Source organism: Archocentrus centrarchus, chromosome 22 (genome assembly GCF_007364275.1).
Source record: "Archocentrus centrarchus isolate MPI-CPG fArcCen1 chromosome 22, fArcCen1, whole genome shotgun sequence".
NCBI classification, from domain to species: domain Eukaryota; kingdom Metazoa; phylum Chordata; class Actinopteri; order Cichliformes; family Cichlidae; genus Archocentrus; species Archocentrus centrarchus.
The window spans coordinates 18,697,975-18,711,008 of NC_044367.1; positions in this window are offsets into that span (position 1 = coordinate 18,697,975).

Below are 13,034 nucleotides of genomic sequence, written 5' to 3' on the forward strand. Positions count from 1 at the left end.
CCAATGCCCCGGCAGTGTTCCAGGCCCTCGTTAACGACGTCCTTAGGGACTTCATTAACCACTTTGTGTTCGTTTACTTAGATGACATCCTGATTTTCTCTCCCTCGTTGCAGGAGCACAGGAAGCACGTTCGGCTGGTGTTGCAGCGGCTGTTGGAGAACCGGTTGTTTGTGAAAGGAGAGAAGTGCGAATTTCACGTTGAGTCTGTCTCCTTTTTGGGTTACATCATTGGAAAGGGGCGACTGGAAGCTGACCCGGTTAAGGTACAGGCGGTTCTGGATTGGCCCGAGCCATCGGATCGGAAACAGCTACAGCGTTTTCTCGGATTCGCTAATTTCTATCGCCGCTTCATTAAGGACTATAGCACCATCACCCATGCTCTTACTTCTCTCACCTCTCCCAAGTTGCCTTTCAGGTGGACCTCGGCTGCGGCTGGTGCTTTCTCTTTTCTGAAGAATCGGTTCGCCTCCGCTCCGGTTCTCATCCAGCCTGACCTGTCCAGGGCCTTCGTGGTGGAGGTGGATGCATCCGACGTGGGAGTGGGGGCAGTCCTTTCTCAACAGGCCACAGGTGGCCTTCGACCCTGTGCTTTTTTTTCCCGTCGCCTCTCGCCAGCTGAGCAGAACTACGACGTGGGGGATCGGGAACTGTTGGCCATCAAGTTGGCTTTGGAGGAATGGCGGCACTGGCTGGAGGGCGCGACCCATCCATTCCTGGTGTGGACGGACCACAAGAATCTGGCATATCTCCGGTCCGCTAAGCGCCTTAATGCGCGGACAAGCCAGGTGGGCCTTGTTTTTCACTCGCTTCTCAACTTCACCATCTCCTACAGGCCTGGGTCACGGAATGTGAAGCCCGACGCCTTATCTCGACAATTCTGCTCCTCGGACCACTCTGTCCAGCCGGAGTTTATCGTGCCTCCCTCCTGCGTTGTCGGCACCCTCACCTGGGAGATCGAGTCCGCCGTTCGAGCGGCTCTCCAGCCGAACCAGACCCTGGCACCGGACCCCCCAATCGCCTCTATGTGCCCTCCCAGGTTCGGGCCCGGGTTCTGCAGTGGGCACATACAGCTAGATTCACCTGTCATCCCGGAGCTAATCGCATGTCTCCTTTCTCCAGCGCTATTTTTGGTGGCCCACGCTGATCAAGGAGACCGTGAGTACGTGGCAGCATGCAGTGTCTGTGCACAGAATAACCATTGTTGTCTTCTCCCTCTGGTCTCCTTAGGCCGCTGCCTACTCCCAAGCGACCATGGTCCCACATAGCGCTGGACTTTATCACTGGCCTCCCTCCTTCAGAAGGGAATACCGTGTCTTGACCATCATAGACCGTTTTTCCAAGGCAGCTCACTTCATCGCCTTGCCCAAGCTTCCTTCCGCCCTGGAAACAGCACAACTCCTGACCAACCATGTCTTCCGACTACATGGAATTCCTGAAGATATAGTGTCCGATCGGGGGCCCCCAATTCACATCCCGGTGTGGAAGGCGTTCTGCGAATCCCTCGGAGCTAAGGTGAGCCTCTCCTCTGGTTACCATCCACAGACCAACGGCCAGACCGAACGTGCCAACCAGGAGTTAGAGGCGGCTTTGCGGTGCGTGGCATCTTCCATCAGGCCACCTGGAGCTCTCATCTACCTTGGATTGAGTACGCGCACAACTCTCTCTCTTCCACCGGCACGGGCATGTCCCCGTTCGAAGCTGCTCAGGGTTTTCAACCACCTCTTCTTCCTGCCATCGAAGAGGACCTCACCATTCCCTCAGTCCAACATCACCTTCGTCGCTGTCGTCGGGTATGGAAGGCCACCCACGCTGCTCTTCTCCGGACCAAAGAGCGGAACAAGCGGATTGCTGATCGCCACCGACCCCTGCACCAGACTACCAGCCGGTCAGCAGGTATGGGCTGTCCACTAAGAATGTTCCAGTACGTGTGGAGTCTCGGAAGCTCGCTCCAACCTTCCTTGGGCCGTTCGAGATTGAGTCTATTGTCAATCCTGTGTCTGTCCGTCTGAAGTTGCCTCGTAACATGCGCATCCACAACGTCTTTCATGTTTCACAACTCAAACCTGTCTCCTCCAGTCCTTTGTGCCCCCCGTCTGGTTCTCCTCCCCCGCTCGGATTGTTGACGGCCAGCAGGTCTACACTATCCGTCGCCTTATGGACGCACGTCGCCGTGGGCGCGGTTACCAGTTTTTGGTGGACTGGGAGGGCTACGGTCCTGAGGAACGGTCCTGGGTGTCCCAGGCTAACATCTTGGATAAAGGCATGGTGCGGGACTTCCGGAGACGGTGTCCAGAGAAGTTTCGGTCACCTGGAGGCTCCGTTGAGGGGGGGGGTACTGTCATATCCCAGGGAGGGCGGTCTGTGTTTTTGTGTTTGTGAGTCGTTGGCTGTCCAGCAGAGATGGAGAGGGGTTTCAGGCGTCTCCACCTCTGGGCAGATACGTGGGCGTGGCTCCACCACACCTGTGATGGATCAAGGCATCAGGTGGAACTACTTAAGCTGCCAGCGGACATTCACTCGTCGCTGGATCATTGACTACTTCCAAGTTAGTGTCGGCTCCTTCGGTGACTTCCTGTCGTGTGTTCCCAGACTTACCTGTTTTTTCGCTTTTCGCCTTCCCCAGATCTCCGTGTCGGCTCCTGCCTTCGCTCCCTGGAAATCCTGCTCTCCGCTCGCCACGCCGTCCCACGCCGTGCCACCGCTGATCCTCGGGACCTTTCCCCCTGCCTGCTCACTCACCTGCCTGGCCTCTCCTCCTCCCCTTGGCCTCTCTGCTCGCCGCTCGCCACCAGCTGTTTCCCACAAAATCCCCGGACCTGCTTCCCTTCACACATTCTCACTACCACTGTAAATAAACTTGCACTCTGCTCTCATCAGTTACCGCCTGTGTGTCTTCTCCTTCTCAGTTGTGACACTGCCATCAAATTCAAAATGAACTTATATTTTTCATGAAATAATAAAATGTCTCAGTTTAAACCTTTGATGCATTTTCCATGTTCTATTGTGAGTAAAATATGGGTCTATGGCATTCTGTTTTTATTTACATTTTACACAGCATCCCAATATTTTCGGAACTGGGGTCGTCATTTAAAATACGTTGGGCACAGTTTTTGTCATATTTAAAATAGCTAGAGGTGATTTTGTGAAGCAAAAAAGTTTGTGAATTTATAAAAATCTGCATATCCTTGTCTTATGGTCACCAAGGTCACCTAATGCACAATCAAGTCACATTTACATTTTTTGCCTGCTGTATTACTGCACAACCGAAGGCAAGGTTATCAGAAAAGAATTCATTCCTCTTAATGGCTGTAACAACTTTTTCTATAAAGAAACATGAGAAAAAGAATGAAACTTACCGAGGGCAACTAAACAAGCAGGATGAAATAATGAAAGGAAAAAATAAACTTGCCACTTAGTCATCGATGGTCCCTAGCCACCAAAGAGAGAGAGAGAGAGAGAGAGAGAGAGAGAGACAGAGAGAGAGAGAGAGAGAGAGAGACAGAGAGAGAGAGAGAGAGAGACAGAGAGAGAGAGAGAGAGACAGAGAGAGAGTCATGAAATAAAAAAGGGAGGGGGAGGGAAAAGAAAACAGTGTTGTTTTTCAAAGTAAAGCATGAATTACAGCTCAGTTTTTTTACTTAATCATATTTCAATACCTCGGATTCAGGAGGAACAACGCGGTTTTCGTCCTGGTCGTGGAACGCTGGACCAGCTCTTTATCCTCTCAAGGATATTCGAGTGTGCGTGGGAGTTTGCCCAACCAGTCTACATGTGCTTTGTGGACTTGGAGAAGGCATTCGACCGTGTTCCTCGGGGTGTTCTTTGGGAGGTTCTGCGGGAGTATGGGGTGTCTGGCCCATTGTTGCGGGCCATTCAGTCCTTGTACAACCACAGTGAGAGCTTGGTCCGTATAGCCGGTAATAAGTCGGATTTGTTTCCTGTGGGTGTTGGACTCCGTCAGGGCTGCCCTTTGTCACCGATTCTGTTCATAATTTTTATGGACAGAATTTCTAGGCGTAGCCAGGTGGCGGAAGGCTTCTTCCTTGGTGGCCTCAGAGTCTCATCTCTGCTTTTTGCAGATGATGCGGTTCTGTTGGCTTCATCGGGGGGGGCCTCAGCTCGCAGTGGACGGTTCGCAGCCGAGTGTGAAGCGGCTGGCATGAGAATCAGCACCTCTAAGTCTGAGGCCATGGTCCTCAGCCGGAAAAGGGTGGAGTGCCATCTCCGGCTCAGGAACGAGTTCTTGCCTCAAGTGGAGGAGTTTAAGTATCTCGGGGTCTTCTTCACGAGTGATGGGCGAAGGGAACGGGAGATCGACAGGCGGATCGGGGCTGCTTCTGCAGTGATGCGGACGCTGCACCGGTCCGTCGTGGTGAAGAGGGAGCTTAGCGTAAAAGCGAGGCTCTCGATTTACCAGTCGATCTACGTTCCTACCCTCACCTATGGTCACGAGCTTTGGGTAGTGAATAAGAATAAGATCACGAATACAAGCGGCAGAAATGAGTTTCCTTCGAAGGGTGGCTGGCCTCTCTCTTAGAGATAAGGTGAGGAGTGCGGCCATCCGGGAGGGGCTCAGAGTAGAGCCGCTGCTCCTCCACATCGAAAGGAGCCAGTTGAGGTGGCTCGGGCATCTGATTAGGATGCCTCCTGGCCGCCTCCTGGGTGAGGTGTTCCGGGCATGTCCCACCGGGAAGAGGCCCCGTGGTAGACCCAGGACACGCTGGAGAGATTATGTATCTCGGCTGGCCTGGGAACGCCTTGGGGTCCCTCCGGATGAGCTGGAGGAGGTGGCTGGGGAGAGGGAAGCTTGGGCTTCTCTGCTTAGGCTTCTGCCCCCGCGACCCGGCCCCGGATAAGCGGAAGAAAATGGATGGATGGATGGATATTTCAATAAAAATTGCCCATTGTATAATGAATGCATGTTTTATGGTCTAATTTATAGAATGTGTCAGTGATTAAATATATATTTGTCTGCCAGCTGATTTGATAGTTGTTTGACAGTTTAAAGTTTTAGTGATTGTCCATGTCTTTTTTTAAGTAAACTTTGTTTACCCCAGCATTTTGTTCCATTTATTATCATATCCTTACAAGAATACAATTGCAAGACAGTGCACCTTTATGCATTATATTATTATGGGCACTTATAGGATATGATACACGGGCACACAACCTGCACAGATGGTAGTGCAATCCATACAGGATATGAAACCAACTGATATAATCTGACTAACAGATAAGGTGGTACTGTCCCTCTGGCTGATAAAAGCAGACACATAGTTTCAGCAATAAATGCACCATCACAAATATAATATATTTGGTTATATATGTTATATAAAATAGGAGCATCGTCGTCTCAGAAATACTCTTTATCGCTCTACTAAAAGGTATTGGTAAAAATTTTGAGCACTGCCTTTCAGCACAATTTAGTTTTATAAATATATATTACTGAATAGCTGAGCTTTAGATTAAATCTACAGCTGTGTAGTCTGACAATATCTACTGCTTCTATTAACACTGCTGAGCTTATGAACAGACATACTGTGTCTGCAGCCTTTTAGTCTGTGAATCTTAGATGATCTCAAACACTGCGTTAGTATCTGTCTAGGATGTTTTGATAGAGAAACGTCTACATTTGTGAATTTCACTGCAGTGTGTAAAGGTAGATATAAGATTGACACAGTGTTGGGTCAGGGTGTCAATCAAAAATAGATACATACATAAAATGACCCCCAATTTTCCTATTGTCACACGCATCTAATTACTATACAATGGTGTATTGGTATACACGCGATGGATGTAGAGGACATTGTGTCATCACCCAGGGTAAACACTCAATGAGTCATGGTTTGCTCCAGGTGGAATTCATTAACGGGTGAATAGTGTCTCTTTATCTTAACCATTTTTAAACCCAGATGTAGAGACAGATAGAGCACAAGAAGGATGACTGTGGAGAGCCTGAATGATGATATCAAATATGGCAACGTGTCAACTGAAAATTGTACGTGATGTCATAATGAAGACATTTTTTAAAAAAGTGATACAGTAGAGGGAAGGGTCTAGAGATAATTAAATTGGCATCAGTGGTGTTTTGTCCAGATTTTCACAAACCAGAACACCCCCTCCTTCCATCTTTCATCCCTATAGTGATGCGTTTATGTGTGTAGGCAGCCACTCAGGAGAGAGAGGGCAAAACTGAGGAAAACCATTAATGGAAGGAAATAAAGAGAGCAGAAGAGCAGACTGGTCAATTTCCCGAGGTAGGGGTGGTAAATTATCCCCCCCCCCTCTCTGACAGAGCACTAATAACAACAGCAGCAGTGGATACACACATAATCATCTACCCATGCACACCCCACAGATAGCTTATCATCTGCATTTTTATTTAATTATAGCAAGTTCTAGAGAAATATTAGATTGTTTCACCCACCCTGATATTAAAAATGATATCCCCTGATCTTTCTCTGGTTTTTCCTCACATGGCTGCATTCACAAGGGTCGGCTTTACATGAGTATGTTTGGAACTTAATTACAGCTTGTCTCAGTGAGATTACATGTGACAGCACATGGGTGAAAAATGCTCTGCACACGAGTCATACATACACATGCTTGTAACAGCTGCTCTCACACTCAATCTCACATAGACACTCATAAGCAGGAATTTAATGAATCATTTATCAAATCCTGAAATGTTACATTTCCTGAGCCTGCATGGTGAGCTGCTATCTGTATGTTAATTGACTGCAACCTAAAGAAGTAAGAGGACCAGCCATATTTTGTGTGCAACTTGGAAAGCAAAGAGGTAAATAATACTGTAAAAAGTACCTATTTATGGGTAATTTTTGCAGTATATTTTATTTATTTAACATTGATTCAAATGCATTCAAGAAATTACAAGTAATAATAATAATCTTCATTTTCATCATAATAGATGATTTAGTTATGTTTGCTTCTTTAAGCTATAAAAAGTATATATATATATACACACACACACACACATATGGGGCAGCCAACTACTTTTTGCTGTAAGAAGCAAATACACACATGCGCGCGCGCGCACACACGCACACACAGTTGCCATGGTTACCAAACACCACACTAGCATACATTAGTATAATCACATTGATAACAGAACTCAGTCCAAACTAAAATGTCAAAAACTCATCAGCATTAGAAAATGAGGACATGGGCTTCATTGAGATACAAGGTTTTCATCCAGCACCTCTGAGCTTGTTTTAGAAATGTACATTCAGGCACACAAGCAACCTCTGCGAGAATAGATCTGAGATACCGTCACCTGGAACAGCACACTAATGGTGTGTGTGTGTGTGTGTGTGTGTGTGTGTGTGTGTGTGTGTGTGTGTGTGTGTGTGTGTGAGCGAGCAACACTGGTATGTGGAAGATGAGGAGACATGAGACAGGAATTGAGAAGAATGTAAAATAGTGAAGCAATGGGATAAAATTATCATCCAGTCAGATACTTCTATAGTTTTCCAGGTGTATATAGTGTGTGCACTTCTTTGGAAAATGAAATTAGAGAGATCCTTATTCAATCCATCCATTCATTGGGACAAAATGATTCTCCTTTATATTTCACATTTGCTCATGTTCTTTCATTTTTAAAGGTCTCTTGAATCTTGTTTACTTTTGTAACATGTTTAGAAGTGAACAGTTCGGCAGTTTCCTCTTGAATTAAATATGACTGTATTGGGAGACATTTGTCACACTAAATGCACTGTTGAAGCTCGCTGAATGAAACACAGTATGCTGTTAATCCTCTCTGAAGTAACTAATACGTGCACAGCCATATAGGCATACAACATACAGACACAATACACAATACACAATACACAATTCAATACACATTCAAAGTTATAAATCTAAACTTTGTGCCCAGCACAATTAGGCTGGTTTGGGTCCAGCTAGACAGAGTGTTTGTCTATTCCTGCTGAGCTGCTGAAGCTGTTTATTAGGTGTGTTTTCTTGTATATGGGTGTATGTGCGTGCACGCGCTTGTGAGTGTATGTCTTCTGGATTGAAAACACCAGTGGAGGCCATCGATAATGATCCCATGTGTGGAGCAACACCTGTGGGAAATGGCCAACCTCAAAAGCGCTGCAGAGGATCATGACACAGGACCCGCCATGCCTCAAAGAGCCATTAACTGACAGCGCTGCCAATTAGCAGTGTGAACCCTCTGGGTTTTACCTTTTGCAGACCAAATCTGTGTAAATTGCATTTGCACAGACTTAACAAGATTTGTTTAAGTGTTGGTTAGGGTAGGTGGCCATGCAACAGAGCACAATGAAAAACACACTCTTTAGGAAGCCATGGAAAAGGTATTTTAAGACATTTGGCACAGTCTTCAGTGGCAACACCTTGTACGTTCATACTCTGATCAAAACCTAACATTCATCTTTATAGTTGCTTTACCAAGCTGACAGCTACTTGTTAAAAGGTATGATTAAAAATGTGGTAAGTTTATCAATTTGTCTGTAATACTCTCTGCATATGGTAATACTTAGTACATTTTTTTAAGATGCCACTGAAAGTGCCCTTAATGGAGTGTTAAAGTTTTGGGCACTTTGCTTTGTAAAATTGTTGCATTCTTCAAAGAGTTGGGTGAAAAATTTATTTTGTCTGTATGTTAAATATAGAGCTGGAGCAACTGAACACTTTAGCAGGAGGAAAGTGATGCTGTCCCTAAATTTAAAATAATAATAAATCCACCTACTTGTAAGATAATACTAATTAACAAATTGCATCAGTTTTTTAATCTATAGAAAAACAGAGATAAATTGCAATGTGTAGCTTGAGAGTTGAATATTTTCTTAAATATAATGTTTTTCTTCTAAGCTGCATTGCCTCCTGGCTCTAAACTTAAACACACGCAAGTGTGTGCGATATCAATATTATATAGCTCGGGGTCTTGGCCTGCTGCTTTAGGTCACAAATCTGAAGCAATCTTTATTCAGCATCAGATCAGTAAGAGAGATTTTATCATATCAGCTTTGCAGTGTTTCACTGTAGGATGAAGATTAAATTTATCTTTATGTATTGCAATTTGATAAAGCAAAACCTAGCTGCTGCAGGCTGAAGAGGATTAGAAAGACTACAAGGAAGACAGGACTGTAGTGTCCTTAAAACAACTTTCAAGTCAAGCTATTCAAAAATATATAAAACATGTCAGCTCAGGCTTTCCCTCCTTTCCAGCTCTCACACTCTCTCTGTGTTGGTCTCTTTATATCTCTGGCTGTATTCTCTCCTCTGTCTCCTTGTTCCTTCTGTCTTATCTTTCTCTTTACTCATCACATTTCCATTCCTCTAATTTCACAGTTTTTCCAGTTTTCATTCCATTTTTTCCCCCCAAATCCTCCCTCTTCTTAGCTCTCCTCCATCCACAGGGAGTAAGAGGACTACTTCTTGAGAATTTCTTGAATAATATATGCCTGTTAGAGCAGAGCAGAGCCGAGGAGCCTGACATGGATGGAAGAGAGACTATTGAGCTGGATATAGAGTTTTCATAATGTGTGAATATGGAGCATTTATTACGTTGATATATGAGCAGACAGGTTCATTGCAGGGGTTGGAATTATAAGATCTGATAAATTTTTTAGATTCTTGCTGGCAAAGGGAAAACGTGTAAAAGCACACAAATTTTAGTTTTTAAATGAGCATGCAGACCCATCTAAAACATGTTAACAGCAGTGCAACGCGTTAACGGTTACACTTCTCTTCAGTATGTATAAGCAGAGATGTTGACCCTTCTCTTATCTGACATTTGAGGAAGCAGGATGTGTTTGTGGTGTGTCCATTCCAGCAGGTTCAGATTTGTCAGACATGAAGGGTCCACTCCTGCCCTGTAGCCCAGTGACCTCATCAGACAGTGCTGGATTATGGATAGTGGCACTTAGGTCTCACAGCTGTCTCACTGCTTGGGGTGCAGTGATAGTGAGTCATCTTTCTCTTGCTCTCTCTCTCCAACACTCACTCACTCTCTCTCTTTCTCTCTCTCTCTCTCTCTCTCTCTCTCCTCTCTCCTCTCTCTCTCTCTCACACACACACACACACACATACACCACACACACCACACACACACACACACACACACACACACACACACCACACACACACACACGCATGCACGCACACGCACACAGCAGCTGGACTGCAGAGTTGATGACATTTAAAAGTGAGGGAAAATGCGTGAGTGGGAGCTGGGGAAAAAAAAAAGCCAAAATCCCTGAGCTGTAGCCATGATGATAACAAACACCTTAGTGTACCAAAGACTACAAGTCAGGAAATCATAGACATAGCCTACTTGTGTTTACAGTGAATGTGTGCTTGTTGCCCTGTGCTTATTCCCCTTGCTGCAGCACGTGAGCTTTCTTTCTAAAGATTTACATTAATTTTAGTCATTCAAAGTGCTGTGCAGATTAAAACATCACACAGCATGAAAGCAAATAAAGCAATTAAAGCAAAGTTGTTAATGCTGTACACTAAAGATAAAGCTGACATCTAGTGCAGTCTGGAGACGCTTGTAAGAATAAATATTATTTCAACTGAGATATGAACAACAGTGGTGAAGCTGAAGAGCTGACCTGGAGGAGTTCCTATTCCAAATTTTGGATTGAAGGAATAGTAAGAGCTGCTGGTTCACTGACCTAAGCAAGTGATAAGAGTTCAATAAGCCTAGCAGATAAATCATGTTTAGTCCATTCAGGCACTTAAAAAAACAAGATTTTACGTTTAGGCGGGCATGACTTAAACAAAATCTCACAGAAAAACTGAGGTTAAGCAGCATGTCTTTTTCAAACTATCAGCATTTTTACCTTTGAATGAAATAATGATACGAGATATTTGTAACTAAAAGCTAAAAATTAGATAACTGGAAACAATTATTAAAAAAACAAAAAACTGTTGGTTTGCTAGACTACCTTTACCTGACAAACTAAAATAATGCAGAATATTTCTTCAGCTGTAAGTCAAGTAGGTCAAATGTGTCAACACTAAACATGAGGCACTGGTACATATAATTCTTTGAGATGTTGACATGACTGTGAGTTTACTGCCTCGACAAAATATGTTTCTATTTTAATACCTGTTCTAAAAAGCTTAAATCTTTCCAGATGTTCTTTTTTAAGTTTTGAATCCTGGTTTTGTTGAGTCTTCTGTTTTTTAATTTGGGGGGGGGCAGCATGGTGGCGTGGTAGTTAGCACTGTTGCCAAAGACAGTCCAAAGACATGCAGTTAGCTAGGGGTAGGTTAATTGGTGATTCTAAATTGCACATAGGGTGGATGTGAGAATGGTTGTCTGTCTCTCCATGTTAGCCCTGTCCAGAGTGTACCCTGCCTCTTGCCCCAACAGCTGGGATAGGCTCCAGCCCCCACTTTTTTTTTTTTTTGGCACATATTGCAACAACAGATAACTTCAGAGCAACCAAGAGACCGTGTTCAAAGCTGAGCTTGTTGATGCTGAAGCTCACAACTGCTCGCAAGATGGATGGGAGAAGGTTGGCCTGTGAGAAACCACACTAACATTAGTGTGGTTAACAGTAAGTGTTAATAAGCATCAGCAAGTGGCATTGTGTTCTGGCTCAAAAGTGCAGTTCTTTGCAACATTTTGTCTGTTCCTGGCTCTGACGTCTATTTTCTATGTAGGCTGCCCTTCTTGAGCAATTGAAAGTGTGTGTGTGCATGTGTGTGTGTGTGTGTGTGTGTGTGTGTGTGTGTGTGTATGTGTGTGCCCAAGGACCCACCTGTGATCTCTTGTTTTTTTTTTTATTTTATTGTAAAGCACTTTGGTTTTAAATGTGCTATATAAATAAAATTAATTTACTTACTTGATGTCTCAATAGCAACATACATAATTTCATGAAACACTTTTGGATTCTCAGTGAGAGATTTAATACATTTATAAAAAATGTTTTTTTAATTTGTCATAATGATTATGTGAATCTATACCGTGATTTTCTGTAAATAAATATCTGCTGTTGTGATGGAAAAGTCTCTGATAAACAAGTGTTAAGCTCTGTGTAGGGTCAATGGTTTTTCCCCATTGGTGAGTTGGATCACAGCTCATTCATCGGTAATGTTGATGTTACACAGGAAGACAAATACGGAGCCTTTGTCTCTCTTTCTCCTCAACATACTCAAATATGCACAAAGACATAAACAGGCTATCTATGGCAAATAACAGCCACCTGCTGAATATTTGATCAGAGACCAGTGCAAACCTTTGCGTGACTCTCACTGCCACTGCCTTTTGAAAAGAATGTTGGTTCCCACTGGCACACTAAACATCAGTTCTGCCACTTGACTAGAAAATGTCCAGCAGCTGTCTAAATCTGGCATCATTATATTTGACAGGCATGCCTGAACACCATCTGCTTTATATTATGGAAGATGATTTTTTTGCTGCAGATGTATTCGACAATTTCATAATATACTGATAATGAGCACAATTAAATGGTAAAGCAATAAAACCAGAATGAAAATCTTCGAGACATTTAAACGCATTTAAACGCTCTGTAAGCATTTTTAGAACTAAAGAAAGGGGCTGCTCTATTTTTAAAAGCAAATGTCTTCTAATTGTGTTTAAGCTGTCACTTGTATACTGAGAATTTTAATATTATGTAATGTAGTAGATGAAAACCCTAACTTCTTTGCAAGTTACTCCTTTGAAATGTTATACTTAAATGATTCTTAAACTAACGAGTTTGCGCATGATGTCGTACACAACGTTTCAACCACGTGAATTCTCTCTGGGATGCTCTTTTTTATACCCAGTGTTACTGGCCTATGTCCAAACAACCAAATTAGTTGTGAGATATTCCAGCGTGTTTTTTTAGCATTACAAAACTTTTCCATTCTTTGAGCAGAACATTTCTTCATAAAAATAAAACAAACAATAAAATAACAGTTCTTATCCAGTTCATATAAACAAGATCCGAACATTAATTTAGGCATATTGTGGCCGTACTGTAGTAATAATCCTTGTGTCATGGCTGGATCAGTGTAAGTCACGGGGATGGGCT